Genomic DNA, 21,485 nt, shown 5'->3' with positions numbered 1-21,485 from the left:
ATTTGAATGTCAAACGTATTAAACACTATGAAGCGAGCAAATTAAAACACAACGATTAAACACAAACAGTTAGTTAAAAAGATTTATTTATCAAGTTTTCTTATTACTGTTATAAACGTCCCTTTATCGAGCGAAATTTTACTCTTGAAAGAATCGCTATTAACGATTGCAAGCATCTTTTCACCCAAGTTAGGATAACGACCACGTTATAGATACTATCAGGCTCGTGTTTCCATTTAACCATTTTCGTTCGATGTTCATCGATAATTGGATTCCGCCGACACGATGGATGCAACATTTGCAGGATTTCAACTCGGCGCAACTGAAAGTTGGCAAAGCTCGTTGATAGTTGGCCGAGTTAGCCCATGAATTTCTGATACGGAGAAACAATCGATTTTGCTTGCAATTAGCGGTTCACCTCTGCCTTCGCCTCTCTCTCTCTCTCTCTCTCTCTCTCTCCCTGTCTCTGTTTTCATTTATAAATCGCTTATCGGTAATTACGCCGATGGATTCTTCGATTTCTTGGAATTGGCGAGAAATTTTTGATCGAAGAGGTATACCTTGTACCTCGCATACTTATAGTTGCAGCTATAAGCGAAGGTTAAATATATTAAAAAAGAAAAAGAGAGATTGTAACTATATATATGTGTGTGTGTGTGTGTGTATGAAAAAAGTACAGTTTTATGATGTACTGAAAAATATGGCATTATTTAGACCATCTTCTTTTTCTTCGTTTTTTTTTCTGCTCCAATACTCCATTTGCCATACCTAATAGCTTCAAAGTTGTATCTTAGATTCTACGATTCTTATAGCACTTCTCATGCTATTCGCATGATCTATATTCTGTACTGTTGGATGTTAGAAGAAAGTGAAAGAATTGTATTGTATACGTCCGACTTCCTTTTACACGGCGAATCACTTCAATTTTCGTTGTATGTAGATTTCGGAACCACCCTGTATATGTACGTTGAAAGAATTCAATTATTGTACGAGAGAAGAAGGAAGATCAAAACCACGAAAGAGAAAGAAGAAAAAGAAAAAAGTTCGCGCGTAACGAAAAAAGACGGATAATTAGTAACTAAAAAATATTCATTTAATCTATGAAGAAAAGAAGAAAACCGAGAAAACAAAGGAAAAAGAGAAAGAAGAGAAAATACCTATTTCTCGTGCACAAAGAAGGAAGAGGGAGAAAAGTATTCACACACAAAAAAAGAGAAGAATCGAGAAATCAAAGAAAGGGTAAAGTGTCCGAATAAAAAGAGGAAAAAAAGGGGAAAAAGCAGCAGACCGAAGAAAAAAGAAAGAGAAAACCAACAATTTTTATCGTGTACTCAAACACAAAGAGGAGAACACAGAATCGGAAAACCATAGAGAAGATCCCTCGGTCAAAGAGAAACGAAGAAACCCAATGGAAAGGAAGAGTATTCTCACAAACAAAAAAATAGCATCAGCACCGATACTGTCACCTAACCAGCCAACCGTGCATATTGCACAAAGAAAAAAGAAGATTCAGAAAACAAGGAAAAGGAAAACGACAAGCGAAAAAGGATACAAAGTAATCGATTAAAGAGAGAAAGAAGAAGCAAGCCGATTAAAAAGAAGAGAAAGTACTTGCGCACAGAGCGAAACAAAGAATCAGAAAACCACAAAAGAGACACAGTCCTCGAGCGAGAAACGGAGTAATCCAAAGAAAACAAAGAATGCTCTTACGAGCAAAAAGGAAGAAAGAAGAAGCGAAAATAGAGAAGCAGTTGCCAATTCCCCCATTAGCCAACCAACCACCACCGCCACATTCCGCAAAGAAAAACGAAGAAGAATTAAAAAGAAGATAAAGATGCAGAGTACTCGATTAAAAATAAAAAGAAGAAACAAACACCGAAGAAAAGAAGAAGTATTTCTTCACACAAGAGAAAAGCACACAAAGAGAAAGGCAAAGAGTCAGAAACCTATCGGAAAGGCACAATCCTCGTGCAAAGAAAAACGAAGAAACCCTCCGTCTTCCTCCGCAAAAAAAAAAAAAAAAGAATAAGAAGAAAGAATGCTCTGAGAAACAAAAAATAAGAAGCAAAAAGAAAGAAGCAGATCTTAAAAAGCATCGACACACCACCACCACTAGCCAACCAACCAACCAACCAACCAACCAACCAACCAACCATCACATTCACCATCTGTATGAAGCGCAACGATCCGCCCTAGAAACCCGGTCTCCGTTTAGCCACGGGGTGAAAAAGGGGTGAGAATCCGTGGTGGTCGACGTCGATTAGAGGCGAACGGAAGCGTTGATCGTAAAACGGGAACGGGCATCGATCGTTTATAAGCGGCGTGGATGGATTAATTAAAAACCGGCCCCGGATAACACAAAGGGGGCGAAGAGGGGCGTAGTGGGGGTCAGAGGAAAGCCTTGAAACCTCGGCGATCGTTGTCGTTACGGCGACGAGCCACGAAGGAAAAAGGGGGACAAGAGATGGCTGAGGAGGAGGCGCAGGTAGGGCGAGAGGATATGTAAGGGTGGTGAAAAGGGGCGAGGTCGACGGAAGGGGCGCGTCCCGGCTATACCAGGCAAGTTTTTCGCTTTCACGGAATAATAAAAGGATCGCGTGCCACATGGAATTCGATATTACCCTGTCGGCTGTCGTCGATGCCACCAGCTGAGACGATCACGCTGAATACAGGAATTTTTTGTCGCGCCGTTGAAAGAGGACTTTAGGCTGTTGGAAGGCGGGATTTTCGGACACAGAGAACGCTAGTTTTCGAGAATTTCTAGATTTCAAAGGGATTTTCCAATGTTTCTCATTCGCAAGAGTATTCTTCCTGTACCGGCGAGCAAATTTCCACTGCGATATTCGGTTACAGGCGTCTGTAATTCTCGACAAGACGGAATCGTTTAATTTAATTAAATTACTAACTACAGGGATTTAATTAATTATTAACTAATTTAAATTACTACGGGGATAGATGATTCGGGATGTTGTTGTGCGATTACCGATATCAGACTGACGGCTGTCGTCGATGTAGTCGAACGATCGCGTTGTACACTGAATTTTTTTTGTTCTGAAGTCGAGGAAGGGTTTTAGAGGATCTTAAAGGATGGTTCTTGGGATATCGAGGAGGGTTGCTCTTCAGCATTTTTAAATTTCGAAGGGATTTCGAGGTGCTTCTGGCTTTGCGGAATATTCTTCTTATATCGATGACGAAGTTTTAAGTTTCGAAATTCTACCAGATGCTCGTGGAACCTGGTTTTAAGGAGCTTTCAGATCTTAGAAAAATTTCGAAGCATTCTTAGTGTATGGAAGAATTTTGTCTGCAAGTGCAATCGTCGCAGCCAGCAATCTGATTTATGGAAATATTTTTTTTTATATCGGCGACCGAGTCTTAAGTCTTCGAACATTATTGTTATATATTATTGTTACATAAATAATTATTAGAAGTTGGTTCTGAAGAAATTCCGAAGCATCTTCGGTATATAAAAAGGATGTGTTTCTGGATTTATTTTACATGTGGAAGGGCCTTTTCGCTACGTAATTTGGGTAATCTCGATCAATGATATTTGCTAGTTTTTAGTTCTTGAAGAGATTGCGAAATGTGTTCCTAATTATACAGCGATGCTTCCGAAACAACAAGGTATATTGGTCGGAAATAATTTTTAATCTACGCTGCCCTTTTTACTTCACAGTAAAAAAAAACAAGTCGGATAAAAGGTAGTAGTAAAATTAAAATCGAAAGGTAAACTACCTTAAGAAGAGGATCGTAAATAAGTCAAGTTCAAGGATGACGCATAAAATGAGAAGAGAGAAATTGTTAGAATTTTGCAAAGAGCGAAAAGTGAAAGTAGAAGTTTCGGAATAATAACGATTGTAGACTATTCAGAAGAAGAAAAAAAGAGCGATTGTAGAGTAGAATGTTGAAAGTTGGAGATTTTCAAAGAAGTAGGTACTGAAAGAAGAACTTCTTCCAAGTTGAATGAAAGATTTATGTATACTACCACTGCTACTATTATTAGGAAATCAGAAATATTCAAATAGTTTACTAGTTTCGTTTAATATTGCGCGATATATTAGCTTAACACTAGAACTAACGATAGTTAACACGAAGCTATTTTTATCAAAACCAGCCAAAGTGACTGGCCTTATAATTATAATATTTTTATATTTATTAATTTATTACTTTCTTACAGAAGGAATTCCATGTTATGTAGTACGTTCTTGATATTATTAATCCATCTGGGATCCCTAAACGAGGATTGACACATTTATAAAATTGTAAAACCAGTCATTTTCACTGGTGTGGTATTGCTAGTGTTAGCATTTAGCGATCTAGCGATCGATCCGGAATTTTCCTGATAACTGATATCATCATATCGAATGGTATGCGGTAAAAATTTGAAAAACGTGCGGCAAGTTGTACAAGACGAGGAAACTAGTTAATTAGGGTTCGTAAACAGATTGCAGGACCCTTTTACACTTTGACCATTTGACCATTTCGACTGGTATTGGTATAAGTAGCCTCGATACAAAATTATTTTCAGTTTAAATACATAAAAAATAAAATAAAACTGATTGTATTATTCTTTTAGTTATCGTTACGAAAATTACATCATTGAGGGGAAAAAATATAATATGAAGTAGGAATTTTCAAATAAAATTGTAAAACCCTGTCAATTTGACTGGTGTGGTAATTCCAGTGTTAAAAATGATATTTTTCCTCCTTTTATAAGCATAAAAGACAAGCAGGAAAAATTCGAGACAGAAGGTTTTCGTAAGATTTATAGTTTTCAAATAGCCAAGATGACAATGCAAAGTTATGGCCTGTAGATACACGTACGTCGATACTTTCTAAATATGATTAATCTTTGAGACATTACAAGTTTTATCTTCTCAGTATTTCAAAAGTTTCGATGCAGTAAAGTTCTTATTCCCTGTTGCTTTAGACCGAGCCACGTTCTACGTTCTCTCTTTCAACGTGTCGAGCACTAGCTTTCCAGCGACCCAGATTTTCCGATACAGATTCCCACACCTCTATATATCTCTCGCTAAACGCTCAAAATTCTCGATGCAGTAAATCTTTCCCTTTCCCATTAATCCTGGTAATGTATCGCGGTTCCTTCTTTGTTGTTTAACCTTATATAACTGGAATATTCTATCTTGTTTCCAACAACAAAAATATTGCAATTCATTTGATTTTTAGTTTGATACTTTTGTCAGGAGATTCTCATAAATTTAGTCTGCTTCATAATACAACCAAGTGTTACTAAAATCGAACTGGAAAATAGGATGAAATAAATATCAGGTTGTCTGAAATGTTTCTCTCGTTTTAAAAGGAAATAATAAACGCACAATGTTTTTTATTTTATACTATTATGCACAAACATAATAATAGAACGAAATTGATCATACCTAATTCAATAATTGTTGTTCATCTATTATCACCTTACGAAACGAAAGAAACTTTTCGGACAACCTGATATAATGGTACGAAGTTTCGAATAATCCGATATCTTTGTCACCTGAGCAATTTAACTTTTCATACGTTGTTCGATATTCGTACAAAGATAATATTCGTGGCTGAATTATAATTTTAAAAATTCTAGACAACAACATAAACGATACGATATTGAAAATTTCCAAATTTCCAAAGAGCGTAACCTTTCGCTGTCATCCTGATAGTTTGAAAATTCCAGAAACTATCTCACCGGTGTTACATAATCTTTTCTGTCTTATCTTACATTCATAAAGTGTCCAAGCAAAACATCTCCAAAATTCTCAGACAATTTTCACAAGCTTGTACTATCAGTGTCGCGATGTGATTTCGACATTCCGAAACTCAGCCCCTCGATAATTACACCGCTAATTTCACGTGTCGCGATACTCTCTGTTCATCCCTTTCCTTGTAAATCATCCCTTAACGCTTTGCATCACATTCGCCAACGAAACGAACGACGAAATGTTCTCTAAAAGCAACGATATAAACGTATCGACTTTGCCTACGTTCGAAAGATGGTCGATCGTTGTATCGTGGATAGATAAAGCCAGGAAAAAGGGATGTTTATCGAACATCCTCTGGTCGATGAGTCGTTTTTCCAAATGGAATCAGACAGAGGAAATAATTGTTTGTTCTGTTGGAAATGGGACGGGCTGTCGAAGCTGCAACGAAGATTGTACGCGAAAGGGTGGGAAGAAGAATTTATTGAACCGTTTCGGCCCGGGTCAAACGTTCCTCTGGATCCGTTTATGAATCATATTCCGGCGACAGGCTCGATAGCTTTCCTCGCTGAAAAAAAAGAGGAGGAAAAAATAGATAGCTTCCATCGGCCTCTTTTCCCCTTCCACGAACACCTTTCACCTCTCTTTTTCCTTCTTTTTTTTTTCCATCAATTTTTCTGCACAGAACACGGTATAGTGCTATCGAACCGATACGGGATACCTGTAAATACTAAATACTGTGAAGAGCACAACTGAACGAATAATGATCTGTGGTTTTTTATGGCTCATTTTTTACTGCCAAGTATAGTAACGGATTTGTTAATTTTGTGTAAAACTCTTGGACATCCGAGTTTCCAAAGTCTTATTTAAAAAGATACAAAATTCTAAAATTCAATGATCGTATCTTGTTAAAGATCGGTAAATGTCCTGATACTTTTGATCTAAATTATTTTCTTATGTTTTTAATAATATAATATATATATATGTCGGAGATGAAAGGACAACGGGGTCACCCGTTGGAATTACTTGGAAAAACCCCAATAGCATTCACGAAATAACCCAGAAACAGTCATTCGAAACTTGAGACAATGAGTTTAGGCTCGAGGCGACAACCGGTCGCCGAGCGTAGCCACGGTCACGGGATGAACGTTCCACCTAACAGAAAAGTACCAATATTATGAGACACACGTTGTGTTAACAATCAAACCCCGGGCAAGAGCAATGTCGCAGGTACGCGGGTCTGCCTAGCAACGGTGGCTGCAGTTTTGTTGGTATCCCAGGCCAACGTTCAACAAAGCTAACGCAATCGTAAGGAGAGGAAAGTTTCCATCAGTCAATTATTCTTGTGATCTCCTTGGTGAGTGACACATCGTCTAGAGAGCAATATACCGAGCGTCATAGCGAACGTTACTTTTGTGCATAGAATTCTATTCTGAGTTTAACAAAGAGTGAGCCCGTGTACCGTGGATTCGCTATATCGAACCTAAGGTCATTGCCATTAGCGTCTAGTTACCGCGGTCACTGGTCGATCTTATTTCATCTGTATCCGTGATAATAAACGCTATCTTGATTGTGCAACAACAATGAACAACCCAGGCGAAGATTCTTTACACCCCCATAACCCAAGTCCCAACAACTGAAACCCGACATATATATATATATATATATAAAATATCCTCCATTGTGGACAGAATTAATTCACACACTACTTTTCTTAGTTACATTCTTCAAAATATAAACTTTCATAAAAATCTACAGTCTACTTATTAGACTTATTGGAAAGCTTACAGGTCTCAAGTTAGAAGAAGTTTTTAGCGTATCTATTAAATCATTGAAGACCAACATTATTATTATTATTATGATTATTATTATATATATAGATTGCTTTATAATAAACTGTAGATTGCTTTGATAAAAATTTCTCCGAGCTTTAAAGCCTTGAAAAAGCTACAGTCTGTAACAGCATCCCTCTTTTCTCGCGATCGTTATGTCTCTGCTATTTGCTGGCGATGCATGAGAAACGCAAAAGTGAACCGAACCCGGTCAATTTCCAAATAATCCATCGTATCTCGACGATAATCGTGAAACCCATTTAGATGACCATCGCATATACAATGAAAATTCTGACAACGCAAATATACAATAAAATTTAATGTAATACGATATCCTATTATCTATTTTCTTCGCTGGCCGTCTAAATTTCTCCCAAAAGCCATACATCTTGATCGTAATCGTGAAACGCCAGCCTATAACCATCGTAAGCCAAATTCTGGCAAAGACAGTTTCCGATTCCATCAAGACACGCAGAGGATCGTGTCAGAGGTCGATGACAGTGGCCCGCCACTTTTCATTTCCCCAATTTCCTGGCTTGGCTAGCGAGCATATACCGGTGCAGCATACCACGTCACCGAGACGTCGCCGCCAGTGTGGCTCTGACGTAGAGATTTAGGGCCTTGGAAACGTCCTCGAACGTCGCCGCGGGTCAGATAGCTTATCGTGGCATACAGTCAGGAAATGGAAAAGCGTCCTCGAGAGCCGGTGCAGCCAAGGTTTCGCCCTCATCCTTCCTACGAACGAGAAGGATCTCGATCCAAAGGACTCGAGAGAGAAAGAGAAAGAGATAGAGAGAGGGAAGCTAGCACGTCGTCATCTCGAGAGCCAACCTGGTTGCTGCGGAATTTAATTAGTTCCACTGATGGGAACGCATTGTCCTATTCAGGATCTCCACAGTCTCTTTGCATTTTCATGACGAACGCAGGCGTTCCAAACCTCGGAAAGGTGCCAGCGAATTATCGGTGGAATTAATGGCTTTATGTTTGGCTTTTGGAAGATTTTTCCGGATGATGGAATCCCCTGCGTAATTGCACTATTGTTATCAGGTATGTAGGGAATTAGAAAGTTCAAAATTGCGATTGCGGCGAAAAGAGAATTTGAAGATCGTATTTCTTTGTAATAACGACACCGCGTCGTCAGCGGTAGCTCCGTTTACTAAATATTCTTTAGCGTGTTGACAACAATCATCTGTATTTTATGTAACTATAATGTAATTGTTTCTGTAGATTGTAAAACTCTTTCTTTTTCTGCGAATCTGGTGCTTTCTGTATTGCTTACCTCTTAAAATTTCTTTCGCCCTCCATTGTAGATAGAATTAATTTACGTACTATTTCTTCTAGTTACATTATTCAAAATATGAACTTGCATAAAAATCTGCAGTCTACTTATCAGCGAATGCTCAAGTTAAAAAGGTCTCAAGTTAGAAATTAGTAGCGTATCTATTATTATTATTATTATTATTATTATTATTATTATTATTATTATTATTATTATTGTAGCGTGGAGTATCGTAGAAATCGATATTTTTCAAGGTTTTAGAGAATTTTGGAAGAAGTAGCTAGTTTTTGGAGATCGGAAGATGCTTCCAATATTCTCTGCTTTTTTTTCTTTATCCCTTTCCTCGTTAAGGATTTTTGATACTACGTTGTCCGATGTCACATGTTTTAAGAAATGTTGGAAGGGGTAGTTTCTAGAAACAAGGAAGCTTTCCTTTACATTTTACTTTGATTAAATTCAATCCGATTCAATATTTACTTTAAATTTAATATTTTCTCCTTCTGTTCGATTATTCGATATTTTTCTTTCAAAATAGTATATGCGTGTGAAATTTAGTTTCGAAGGGCGAAATTTTAGTAGAATCGAACCATCGAAAATCGAAATGCTTCTCTATTTATACAACGTTTAGCAGGGATAGTTTTCTCTAGCAAGCGTGTAAAGCTACTGTGTTTGACAAGTTCGTATTACCCATTAATTACCAACATAGTGGAAAATTTATCGACAGTGACATAGTTGTCTCGATTCGAGGAACCATCGTATAAACGCTCTTACGAATATTTCTCGCTAAATGACGTTAATTGACATTTCATTAGCAGCATTCGATATGCGTTGCCACCACCAATGGGAATTGTAAATATTTGCTCGTGATTCGAGTTTCATTAATTTCTACCAACAGAACAGAAAATACGAAAACTGACGAAAAATGTTCATATGCTCTTCTCGTTTCAAAGTTAGAGCCATTTTAATGTCCCGATGATCCGCAGCTGCTTATCTTCGTAGAAACTGCTCAAAATGACTGCCACACTCGGCACTGTATGCAAAGTCATGAGTATCAAAGAATTTCTCGATCTTGAAAAAAATTCCAGCTATTCGTTGAATTTGTTGGCAACCTTGTTGTATACGTGCACGAACTATTTCAACACTGACAATGGCTATCGAATGCACAATTGCTTCGAAGTGGCTGCAGAAATAAAAAAATCTACTGGATTTAAATCCGAGGAACGAGCAGGTCAGACAGCAGGTCTTGCACGACTCCATTGCAAAGCAGTTGCTTGCCATTGAAACATAAAAATGACTATGACTCTGAAACAAGCTCTGGTAAGGTCGTACGTATATCTTCTATTGTTTCTCTGCCTTCTGTGCTTAACACTTTGACTGCCACGTTCATCATTGGTGACCGGAGCGCTTGAATTTCTTACAATTGTAAAAATTGACGATTAAACATTTTTGTTAGAACATCAATAAAAAAAAATGAAAAGAAATCTTGCATCTAACGGTGCACTGTGTTTGCATCCATATCTTCGAGGGGTAATCTACGAATATTATTATAAACACAGCTTAGAAAATAATCGTAAATGCTGCTTTATAATCATATAATTGAAGTTAGAAGTGTGCACATACCTTACTATTATATAGAACGAGCAAATACCGTTTACTAATATCTTCTACACGTTTCAACGATATATTCTGGACGTTCTGCTTATGACGAAATAACGAATGCGAATGGTTTGTTGAAATAAACGAGGCTTCGTTATAATATGTCGCTGTCAACTGTTAGCAAGGCGCCACGGTGGTCACCCATGACCACCAATAAGATAAACGGTCCATTGGGGAAGAATGTTGTCTTACATCGTCAATTTATTATTATTTTGCCATTATATGCTTTGAATAATAAAAATACTCCCGTGACGTCCTCAGCTAAACGTGTGTTTTCGGCGTGGCAGTCAAAGTGTTAAGGTTGAAGCGTTGTTGCTTGTGTATAGTTAGTGGGAATCGTGTTCTGATCGGTCGAGCCAGGAACAGATGTCGAATAATTAGAGCCAGGAAGACGATCTGCCAGATCGAACTGGAACACCAGTAAATAGTACAACAGTGCTCCTTGCAACTGTTAATGTGGTTGGTGATGTTTCACGATTTGTATTGTCTCGCCATGCCCATGCCCATAAATTTGGTCCCACGTGTTATGGTACACCCTGTATATATTATCATGAGCAACTTACAATATATTTTTGTATCACGGTATATACTTAACGTGAAAGTATGAAAGTTTCGGTGAAGGAGGATGAGAAGCAGATATCAGTGGTGGGAAATTCGCGTGTAAACTGCATACTCGATGGACTGTCTGGTTTCCGGGTGGCAGAGCTCGCTCGGTGTTGCAGCGGCCGCGGCACGCATAATTCGCCATTAAGCTGGTCACCGTGAGACGATTGGAAATGAGCGGCGATCGCGGATTTGCCGGAAAATCCTCGGCCATCCGAGCGAGTCGAATTCGACGGCCACGAGATTTGCATACGATCTCTCTTTGCCGGGCCAATGCCGGCTGGGAATCCGATCGCTTCCGGGGCCATTGTCGTCCAATCGAAACTATTCCGAGCAGCCTGCAACCTTCTCCATACTTTAATACGCGTGGCACAATTTCCAAGTATCGAGTTTGTTTTATCCTACATCTGTGAACTTAGAGTAGCTTTAGGTGAAAGAAGAATTATGCGAAAAACACGTTTCATGATGAAATTGACGTGGATCGAGATCGTTGCTTCGAAGTTTTCAGACATTTTGTAGGTTTTACTCTGCTCTTTTGAGTAATACCGATCATTTAATATTCTGATCTAATATACTGATCTGATTTAGTATACTGATCATATTAATAGTGATTGTTTCAGCGATGATAATTCTTTTTCTTCCAACGCATGATCTTCAGCCTGTGTCATACAAAAATACAGACACGCATCTGTGTTTTTCTTAAATAATCGTAAACTTATTGTAGCTTTTAATCGTATTAATATGGTAGCTTCTACACTGCTAATTAACACGGATTCAAAGATTATGCACTCCAAGTAGAATTCCAATTGTGAGCTTCAATTTTCACGATACTTGGTACCATTGCGGTATGATAATTATAACTGTAATTTTTACTCACGATGTATAATTACGTAGCTGATACATAGAACGAAACATTTTGGTTTCGCGAAAATTAGAACTTGAACACTCTGCTCCGAGTTTCCAGCCCTCTATGGGATCATGTTAATTAGGAATTACTCGCGCGTCTGTACGCTCATGGTCTTGAAACCTCATTTTATTCACTTGTCACTGTACAACCATGGTTAATCATCAGAATATTATAATATACACGTTCTATATAATATAGATATCATTTACAGAAATGGAAGAGAAAAGAAACAAAACCGAAAGATGAAAGAAACTAAAGCATCGTACGATAACAATATCTTCATAGATGACATGAAATAATTTCTATCGGCGAGGAAAGAAGCTGGCGAGATAATTTTACGAAAAGAAACTGTCCTTGGACGCTAGCGAGGAGCAAGAAAATGTTGCCAGTCACGTTGCAAGGCCTACGTTCTCCGAAAGTGGCGAAAGTCGAGGTTCGTTTCAAGCGACGAGAGGTCGTTTCTGCAAAGTCGGTACGTCTCGCCTCTTTGGCGAGATTTTCCTATGGAAAATAAAGCGAGTGTCGCGGGGTCCCGTGGCAGTCGTGACACGCCTCGTTAGTTTAAATCGCCGGCTGAGATTAAAGGCAACGCGAAGAAGCGCAAAATCGGTCACGTCGAAAATGTCATTATGCAAAGTTCGCGTAACTCGATTCGTTCGCCGGCTCGTACATGTGCGTTGAAACGTATGTGCGAGCGGATGCACGAAGCGATCGCACGTTAACGAATTATTGTCCGCCCTTTTGTCCCCTGGCTGCCGTCCTTTTATCCCGATTCTGATCCTCTGTCGTTCTCATTCCCTTTGGCTGTGTTTTTGCAAGAGACAACGAAGAATGGAGATAGTTTTGTAATAGAGGAAATTTATAGCGTGTGTTTGAAGCAGTTTAGATTGCAGTCAGATATTTGTTTCCAACATTTATGATTGTCAGATGATTTTTTTCTTTTTTTACTTTTTACTTTTTGGGAGATTTTTGGAGATTGCGGTGTCGCTAGTTATTGTTTCTGGGAAAGAAATTGAGAGATTTTTGTAATTTAGACACCATGTTTGAAGCAGTTGGAATTGTGATCGATCGTTGTTTCGAATATTTGTGATTGTTAGATATTTTTCACTTTTTTGGAGATTGCAAAGTTTTGCCCATTCTTTTGCGGTGTCGCTAATTATTGTTCTTGGGCAAGAAACTGAGGAATTTCTGTAATTTAGAAACCATGTTCGAAGTAGTTAGGATTGTGGTCAGATGTTGTTTGCAATGTTTATAATTGGACCATGTTTTTCACTTTTTTTGGAGCTTGGACATTTTCGGGGGTTTGATCTTGGATTGTCATTAATCGGAATAGAATGTTATTTGTTCGGTTTATTATTAGAAATGATGGACTATTTTTCTGGTTATATATACATGTTAATTCAGAGCAATTTTTTAAATTGGGTAATACGGTTAAACAAAAGATATCGAGGAAGAAAAACGAGAAATTAAATATAGGAAGAAAACGGAATGGACGTGATCTGAAAAAGAAGAACAGAAATAAGGGGCAGAAAAGAAAAAGTAAATATAAGAAAGAAAAGGAATATACATGACCTAAAAAAGAAAAAAAAACAGAGAAATAATAAGAAACAAAGAGAAGAAAATCGACGCACGAAAAACTACCGCTTTCGTTTTATTAAAAAAAAAAAAAAAAAATGTAGGTTTTCAATATGTGGAGAAAAAAAATTAGTCCAACTCAGAAGCATAAAATTATCATTATCAATTATCCAAAATATTCACGATCGTAATTAGAAACGAAAATTATCAACGCGCTACCAAGTTTCAAAGGTAAGAACTGCGTGCAACTTGGAAGATCATCCCGAACGAACAAAGATCATTAAAAAATCAACGACCAAAAAGTATCTTCCATTTTCATCCTTTCCTTTTAATTGAAACTCCCATTTCGCAATATTCGAACATAATGAAAATTGGATTATCACCAGCAACGCTTCGCGTAAAAACGAGAAAATGAAATTTCACCAAAGCATTAGATTCCCTCGAATTTTCAAAAAAAATAGTCGATAGTTACGGCGGTATGGGTCAAGCTAGCGCGTTCAATTATCAAGGCCCGTAAGCCATAAGCACGCGTTATTAGCATCGATTACATCGCGGCGTGATTAGTCCTATTAGTTCGATTCGCAATCGAAGCAACCCGGGGGATTGGGAAACCAAGAAACGTGACGGCAATCTCGACGAGAACCTCGCCTTTGTCCGCTCCTTATCGAGGCCGCTTGTCCGGCAAAGCCAATTAAACGATAAATTTGGAGAACGAGCCTGGATCTCGGCCAGATTTCGATCATCGAGTTCAATTCTCTCCAATGTCCTGTGATTTAGGAATTACGTGCTTCTGAATTTCTTTTATCTACTTCGCTACTTTTTTTTTTTCTTTTTTCAGGTCGATCGTGTGATCATTATATTTTATTTTTAACGCCGTCGTTAATGGTGGTTTTCTTTCGTTTAGCGATGATCAAGGGTTGTTTTATGTTGGCGTTGTCATTTAAAAGTTCCTTTCTACTTCTTTTTCTCTTTGTGTTCTTTTTTATTTTATTTTCTGTTTTTTTATTTCTTTTTTATTTTTTTATTTTTAATGGTACCAATAACGGTGATTCTTGTTTATTTAGTGGTAGTAGAGGGTTCTTCTTCCTTTTTTGTTTTGACGCGTAATTTTAAAATCACTTGTTTGTTTTAACAGCTTTAACGGTAATGGTGATTCTTTTGTTTGAAAATTACTTTCTATTTTTTAATGGCTACAATAACGATGGTTCTTGCTTATTTAGTGGTAGTGGAGGGTTTTTTTTTTCTTTTTTTATTATTTTTCCGCGTGATTTTAAAATCATTTTCTTCCTTTAATGGGTCCGGTAATGGTAATTCTTGTTTGTTGGAAAATTATTTTCTATTTTTTTAATGGCTTCAATAATGGAGATTCTTGTTTGTTTAATGATCGAAAAGGGTTGTGTTATTTTCACGAGTGATTTTAAAATCACTTTCTTCCTTTTAATGACTTTGGTAATGCTGACTCTTGTTTGTTTCAAAGTTACTTCCTATTATTCGAATACTTTGATTTCTATATTCTAATAGCGACAAATTTTTATTTGTTCAATCTCGATAAAAAATTGTTCTAGTTTAATGCGCAATTTGAAAGTTGTACCGTGGCATCGTAATTTTCCACCGATGTTTGTCATTAAATATAGACGGGCTACCTCACCTGTGCTTTAAATAAAGGGAATAATTGCAATTATTATTTGTTTAATTACATTTATCCAACCATACTTTTCTAACATTAAAAATTACCTCCGGGTTATCAGGTTAAAAATTACCAGGTTTAGACAAAATACTAATAATTATTACTGTTATGTAAAATATACCCGTTTTCAATTTTATGTCAAGTATCTTCTTCGTTCAAACAATTACAAATCCCCTACTGTGCTAAAACGAGGACAAAATTAAAAATATAATAACTCGAAGATCTCGCACGACAAAGTTGATAAGAAATTACAAATGAAATTGCTCTCGCAAACGAATTAAAAATTCCAAAATCGAAATTCGTTCTCCACTAACCAAACTTCTATCTTTTGTTTCAGGTAAGAACCAACGTAACGCCAAACTAATTAACTCGGATTTAGCGGATGAATCAGGAGTAACGCGGATAATAATTGTCGACACGATCACGGCTGAAAGGTACACGAACGATTACTCGTCAAAAAAAAAAAAAAAAAAAAGAAAAAAAGAAAGAAGGAAAGAAAAAAGAGAAAAGAAGTCGATAAATTTCTCCCGGTGGAACACGAAGGCTCTTCCAAACTGTTAAGCAGCTTTCCCCCTCGGGTAGATTTTCTTACGGGCTTAAAACTGAGCTTACTTTCCGGAGAAAGTCCAAGTACAATATTGACTCTGGTGTATCGGCGTTCAGGATGCAGCATCGAAATTAGCTTCGCGGCCGCGTTTTATCTCCTCCTACTTTCCTTTTTCTCTTTTCTTCTCCTCTAACTCCAACCTTTTCTGTTCTTCGTCCACCATTTGATATACCTTTTAATTTCTTTTTAAAGCTCGGTCGAACATGTGTATTCTTCTCGTATTCTTCGCTAAATCCAAGCGCCAAAATCCAAGAGAAAGCAAAATTATATTATCTACGATTCCTTTCGAGAATTCTCAAATGTCGAGTGTCCCCTAATCCAAGAAAACCCTGCAAAATCCGAAAAAAAAATAACAAGAAAAGAAAGGATACCATCTACCTACGTTTAAAGACTGTGAAAAATTCCAATCGTTTCACCTTGTACCAAACCTCCTGGTCCCATAAAAGACATCGATATTCGGCGAAAAAAAAAAAATCGAGAAAACAGAAAAATCGCACATATCAAAGTACCTAACACTATCCGCGTCCATTCACCATAAACGTTCCCAGAAGGAATGAATTATTTTCCCCAGAGGGTATCCCGGTAATTTGCAAAAATTCCCAACTGCCCACATTCGCGACTTCATCCGCAGAACTACCCCCATTTCTCTCTCTCTCTCTCTCTCTCTCTCTCTCTCTCTCTCTCTCTGTCTCCTCTCTTTGTCGCTCGCGCGTGTACGCGCGCGCGCATGGTAATGAAATATCGCGGTACATTAACGCGCTGCAGTGTGTCGTTGATTTGCATAAAGCGGGAACAGACCTGGTTCTCTGCAGAATGATTTAATTTGGGTATCAAGGCTGGATGCGGGAACAAACGCTTTGTTAGACTCGCGAGCGCGAGCAACCCTTTTACCCCTTTCCCCAGCGCGCGTTCCCTCTTTCTGCTGCTTCGCGAATCGTATTTCCCAAGTTTGTAATTTGTCGCCCAGCTTCCTCCTCCTGCAACTGCTAACGTCGCCCACCCTTCCTTCTCCTTCCTACTATCTCGTATCTTGCACTTAATTACGGGCATTAGTAACTGTATCCACCCCACACCCCCGCTCACCCTCCGCCTTTTAGTTGGCCGTTCATTAACCGGCGAGTTAACGAAATACCCGCGTTACTTCCGGCTCAATGGCCACCGTCCCCTTAGAATTTTAAGTCGCAGGTCGATTGTTAAGTTTGATGCGAACGAGCGATGCTCCATGTGCCCTTCTCGCGCTTCCAAATGCAAATTATTTTCGTTCGAGAAATACGTGTACGTATACTTTGGGAAATAGAAACGTTGCAGATTATCTGCGATAGAAATATATGTGAAATAGATGTGCTAGGTTGTCTTAAAGTTTTGTATTATTTCATTGAATTATGCGTGATCCATTTTGTCACAAAGATATAGATAAAACGAAATAATATGAAACAACAAATGTTGTGCATTTAATATTTGCTTATCAGAAAAGGAAACAAGCTTTTAGGGCAACGTAATATGAAATAGTGAGGACATTTTGATCCACGTGTTGAGTATTATGCGGTACGACAGTGTATCATCAGTTTTGTTCAATGTTACGACTGTTACATTGTTCCATGGATATCCTTTCGATCTTTTTTGCAACCTTGACACTGACTGTGAGAATTAGGTAAACGCGTGAACCGATGGAGAAGTTACGCGCAACTCGAGCTTTTTAACATTTACCGTACGAATATATCGTTTAGATCGATACTCTCCATTGAAAATAGAGTGGAATGTTTAACGTTTAACATAATTTTGCATAATTAAGGTTTTGCGTAATTTCTTACGAACTGTTCATTTGTATAACGATGAATGAAATTAGCCAAATGAAATTCTGTTTGAATGGCAGGCTTTCTGTGTGAAAGTTGATGTAATTCTCCAAGTATTAGGTTGTCCGAAAAGTTTCTTTCGTTTTATAAGGAAATAATACACGCACAATGTTTTTTGTTTTATATTAGTTTATTGAATTATGCACGAACGTGATAATAGAAATATAAGGAGATGGGTCATACCTAATTCAATAAAATAATATAAAACAGAAATTGTTGTTCATATATTGTCATTTTATAAAACGAAATGGCTGGATCAGCGTGATCTTTCAAGTGTATCTGTGAAAAATAAATTAGATATTAGTTTCGCTGCGATACGAGTACGATTTATGGTTGCGATACTTCTTCAAAAATAGAACCGATAATTGTGACGGTAATTTTTTAATTGTACATTATTTCTTAACACTTAGATCGAATAAAAAATGTATCAGGTTAGAATTATTCAAAGTGTTCATAATAAACAATCAGGAACAACTGTAAAAAGTTAAAAAGCCTCCGAAAATCTTATTTCGATGATTTGAAAATATTTTACCATTCTTAATCCTGCTTTGAGGATGATGGAAATTTGTAACGCGATACGAAGTTTCGTTAGCTTTTTTTTAAATAAAAACAAAGGTAGATTATTTGAAGCGTAAAGAGAACAAGGTTCCTTACATGCCTTTCTTTTTTACAACTGTCTTCAACCACCACTTTGCTTATGAAAGAAACATACTACATTTTGTCATAAGATTAGAGTCAACAGTTTCCAACGAACAATCGAAGGTTTCAATTCGATCAGAAGGTAAATTAATTGACAAAATTTTAGCAAAGTTTCCTATAACATTACTGCAAGCTTCTATCTCAAGGACATTTATATGAATTATAACATAATTTTCATGGGATGATAGTGGCGATGAATGCGTTTAATTGAAATCTCTACATCGCAATAATTAACTTAATAAGGCAGGAATTTCATAATTACTCAGATATAAACTCTCTGTACCTATATATATATATATATATAGCTATATATTTATCTGCATTGTAATATTTCTACAATTATTATAATTGTTCACAATTTGAAACACGGTTCAGGTGAAATCCAATAATTGCTACAAAACGTCTAAGCTACTTTGGACAGGTAGAATGTAGTCGTAATATTAACAGAGACTGAATTGTTATACACCTGAGCAACTTCTAATAAAGATAATTATCCAGAAATTGATGAAATATTTCTACGGTAGATAGAATTGCTGTAAAATAAACGAACCGTTCCGAGCGCTCTGCAACCGCATTTTACAATTGATTGGTCGCTTGAAACACGTAGAATTATTGCAAAATCAATGCTCCATTTCCTGTCTTTATCGAACGAGTCAAATTTTGCATTCCACTTGCGGGTATTCGGTGTTAAATGGAATTAATTTTACGAGGAGATTTTTAACTTTAGTCGTGTAATTGTTTCGTTATGTGGATACTTTTGTTATTACTTATTTCGTGGAATGTTCGCAAGCAGAAGGATCATCGTATCGGTGTAATTGATTTTTGTGGGATTCTTGTGAAATTAATTTTCATAGACATTTGATAGAATTTTAAAACGTCAATTAGAAACTTAGGAAGAATGAGATTCTTTTTGGAAAATACGTAGTGTCTAGAGGAATCAGTCGAAGAAATTACATTCCACTGAAAATGAAAATTAACTTTTAAACAGCGGACATAAAGTAAATATCGAATTAAAATTGTTATTCAATTATACAAAATTATTAGTGGAATATAATAGAATTATTAGAATTCATTTTTCGGTTTCCATCCCCAATTTAAATATCCATATCGTCAAAATCACCTTGGAGACAACTACCCTAACTATATAGACACTCTAATAATATAGCATAACTTTATTCTCTCGTAAACATAGTTACCATTATATATAATTAACAATTATTTTCGTTGCTTACTTTTTACAATAAAAAATGATTATACGTAATTGGAAAGAATATAATGAAAAATTATCCACGTAAAAAAAAAAAATTCTATCGATGAACCAACAATATATTATTCAGCCCATGAGAAAAATACGAACAAACTTTGAAATTTACATTTACATTTTCAAGCCTGCATATTTATCAACAAACTTACCCTCGTTGGCCATAACGCAGCCAAATTTTTGTGTGGTGGGAAAACATCGCCACGAGGGTAAAACGAATGTAGCACAGGGACATAACGGTGAATCGTGGGCCCAGGGATATCGATCCGTAAATAGTTGGCATATTTTGGTTCTTGGCCAACGCCTAACGATTTGTCCATAGCTACGATAGGTCTTGGAAACGAATCTATCGATTTCTCGATTCGGTAGAGCATGTCGCCGACTTTGCTTGCGATTTCCGAATCCTTGCACGACTCTATCCTCTTTCTCAAACTTAGAATTATTTTTAATGCAAACGTTGCAAAGCATCGTTACGAAATCTGCTTTCTCCCGATATCTCAGTAATCTTCAATTACGATTACTTTAATTACACAATTCGTAAAGTTCAAATTTAAATGTTTACCGCGCGATAAAATTACCTGGATTTCACGGTAACGTACAGACAATGGTTATAACAGCTATTTGCGCACGCCATTGTATTTATTATGCCGGTTACATAGTAATTAAGTAGTTTCAACTCGCTCCATAAATGAACTCCCAGCTTGTGTGATTCGAAAACGTATCCGCAGTTGGAGTGTAAAGAGCAGACCACGATAACCAGGATGAGATCAACGTACTCACGCGTACTTACGTTGTCATAATGGAAAATATTCCTGTTAAATGCGACGTGTGCGATGTGAGACTATCGATCAGCCGTATAGTCATAGGATGTCCTCTGTACAACGACGAAGGGAAAAAGCATCGTGTGGACAATAATCTCAAGGATGTTCTCACACATAGATCCCGCGCCAGCAAAAGGTTATCGACTTGTGTAAAGAAACTGAGGTATTACGAACGGAATTTAACGAGCCACCGAATGTAAAAATAGTCGCTAACGACCGTAGTCATTGCATGAACAGTGGTGGATGCGACTTTAAGTAAAGAAATGAACGACAAGTAGTTCGAAGGATGGTATATTGCATTGGCAACTAAGTGATTGCGGATTTTGTCATTAGGTGGTATTGACAAAATCCGCAATCGCTTAGTTGCCAAGCCATTCGGCAGTGTTTTCACGCGACTGCAGGAATTCGATACTGTGAAAATGAAATGTAAAAGTCGATGAACGAAAAAGGTACGCTTGGTTGAAAAACGAGCGTGTGCGGGAATATATTTTTTTTGCCGCGACTGTGTGTGGTTAAGGGTTCGATATCTCCAGTGATAGGAGCAGATATTGCGTGGATCAACATTTGTACTCGTCAAAAGTTATGCTATTTATTTATGGTTATAAATGAGCATATGTGCAACAGACAGGGAAAAAAGCCGCGAACTTTGCTAACCAAATCACGATATCTCGAGACAGAAATGAATAACATTGTGAAACAAGGGGTGTGCCGTGTTTTTGATTTATCCGTACAAATGTGTGCAAACGAGACACACGGTAAGACAAAGTGTAATCAACGCCATGCAAATAAATCGTTTCGTTTCCGAGCCGTAGAATGTAACGAGCTATAGAAATTGATTAGTTCAATTTCCGAATAAATTATATGCACGTTGCAAGACGCATTAATATGTGATCCTTTCATTTTTATCGTTTCTTTAGTTTTTGGGAATTCCAGAGTATTGGATGAACCTGTGATTTCATTCTTGGTAGAATCAATCAAAGTTTCGATTGGTAAAACGTGACAGCGT

General features: G+C 37.3%; 1 protein-coding gene and 1 long non-coding RNA gene across 2 annotated transcripts in view; both read left to right on the top strand.

The window, feature by feature from the left end:
* LOC139991075 (uncharacterized) overlaps positions 1-16,501 on the top strand; it is a 94,384-nt gene extending 77,883 nt beyond the window's left edge. Inside the window, exon 3 of the long non-coding RNA XR_011800732.1 lies at positions 15,576-16,501. This is a non-coding gene — a long non-coding RNA (uncharacterized lncRNA). The remainder of the gene's footprint in view (positions 1-15,575) is intronic.
* Sdc (Syndecan) overlaps positions 1-21,485 on the top strand; it is a 237,766-nt gene that overhangs the window by 122,231 nt on the left and 94,050 nt on the right. The window lies entirely within an intron of this gene.

This window comes from Bombus fervidus, chromosome 9 (assembly GCF_041682495.2).
Source record: "Bombus fervidus isolate BK054 chromosome 9, iyBomFerv1, whole genome shotgun sequence".
NCBI lineage: Eukaryota > Metazoa > Arthropoda > Insecta > Hymenoptera > Apidae > Bombus > Bombus fervidus.
The sequence above is the reverse complement of the archived record's forward strand: the minus strand, read 5'-3'. Positions and strand labels throughout refer to the sequence as shown.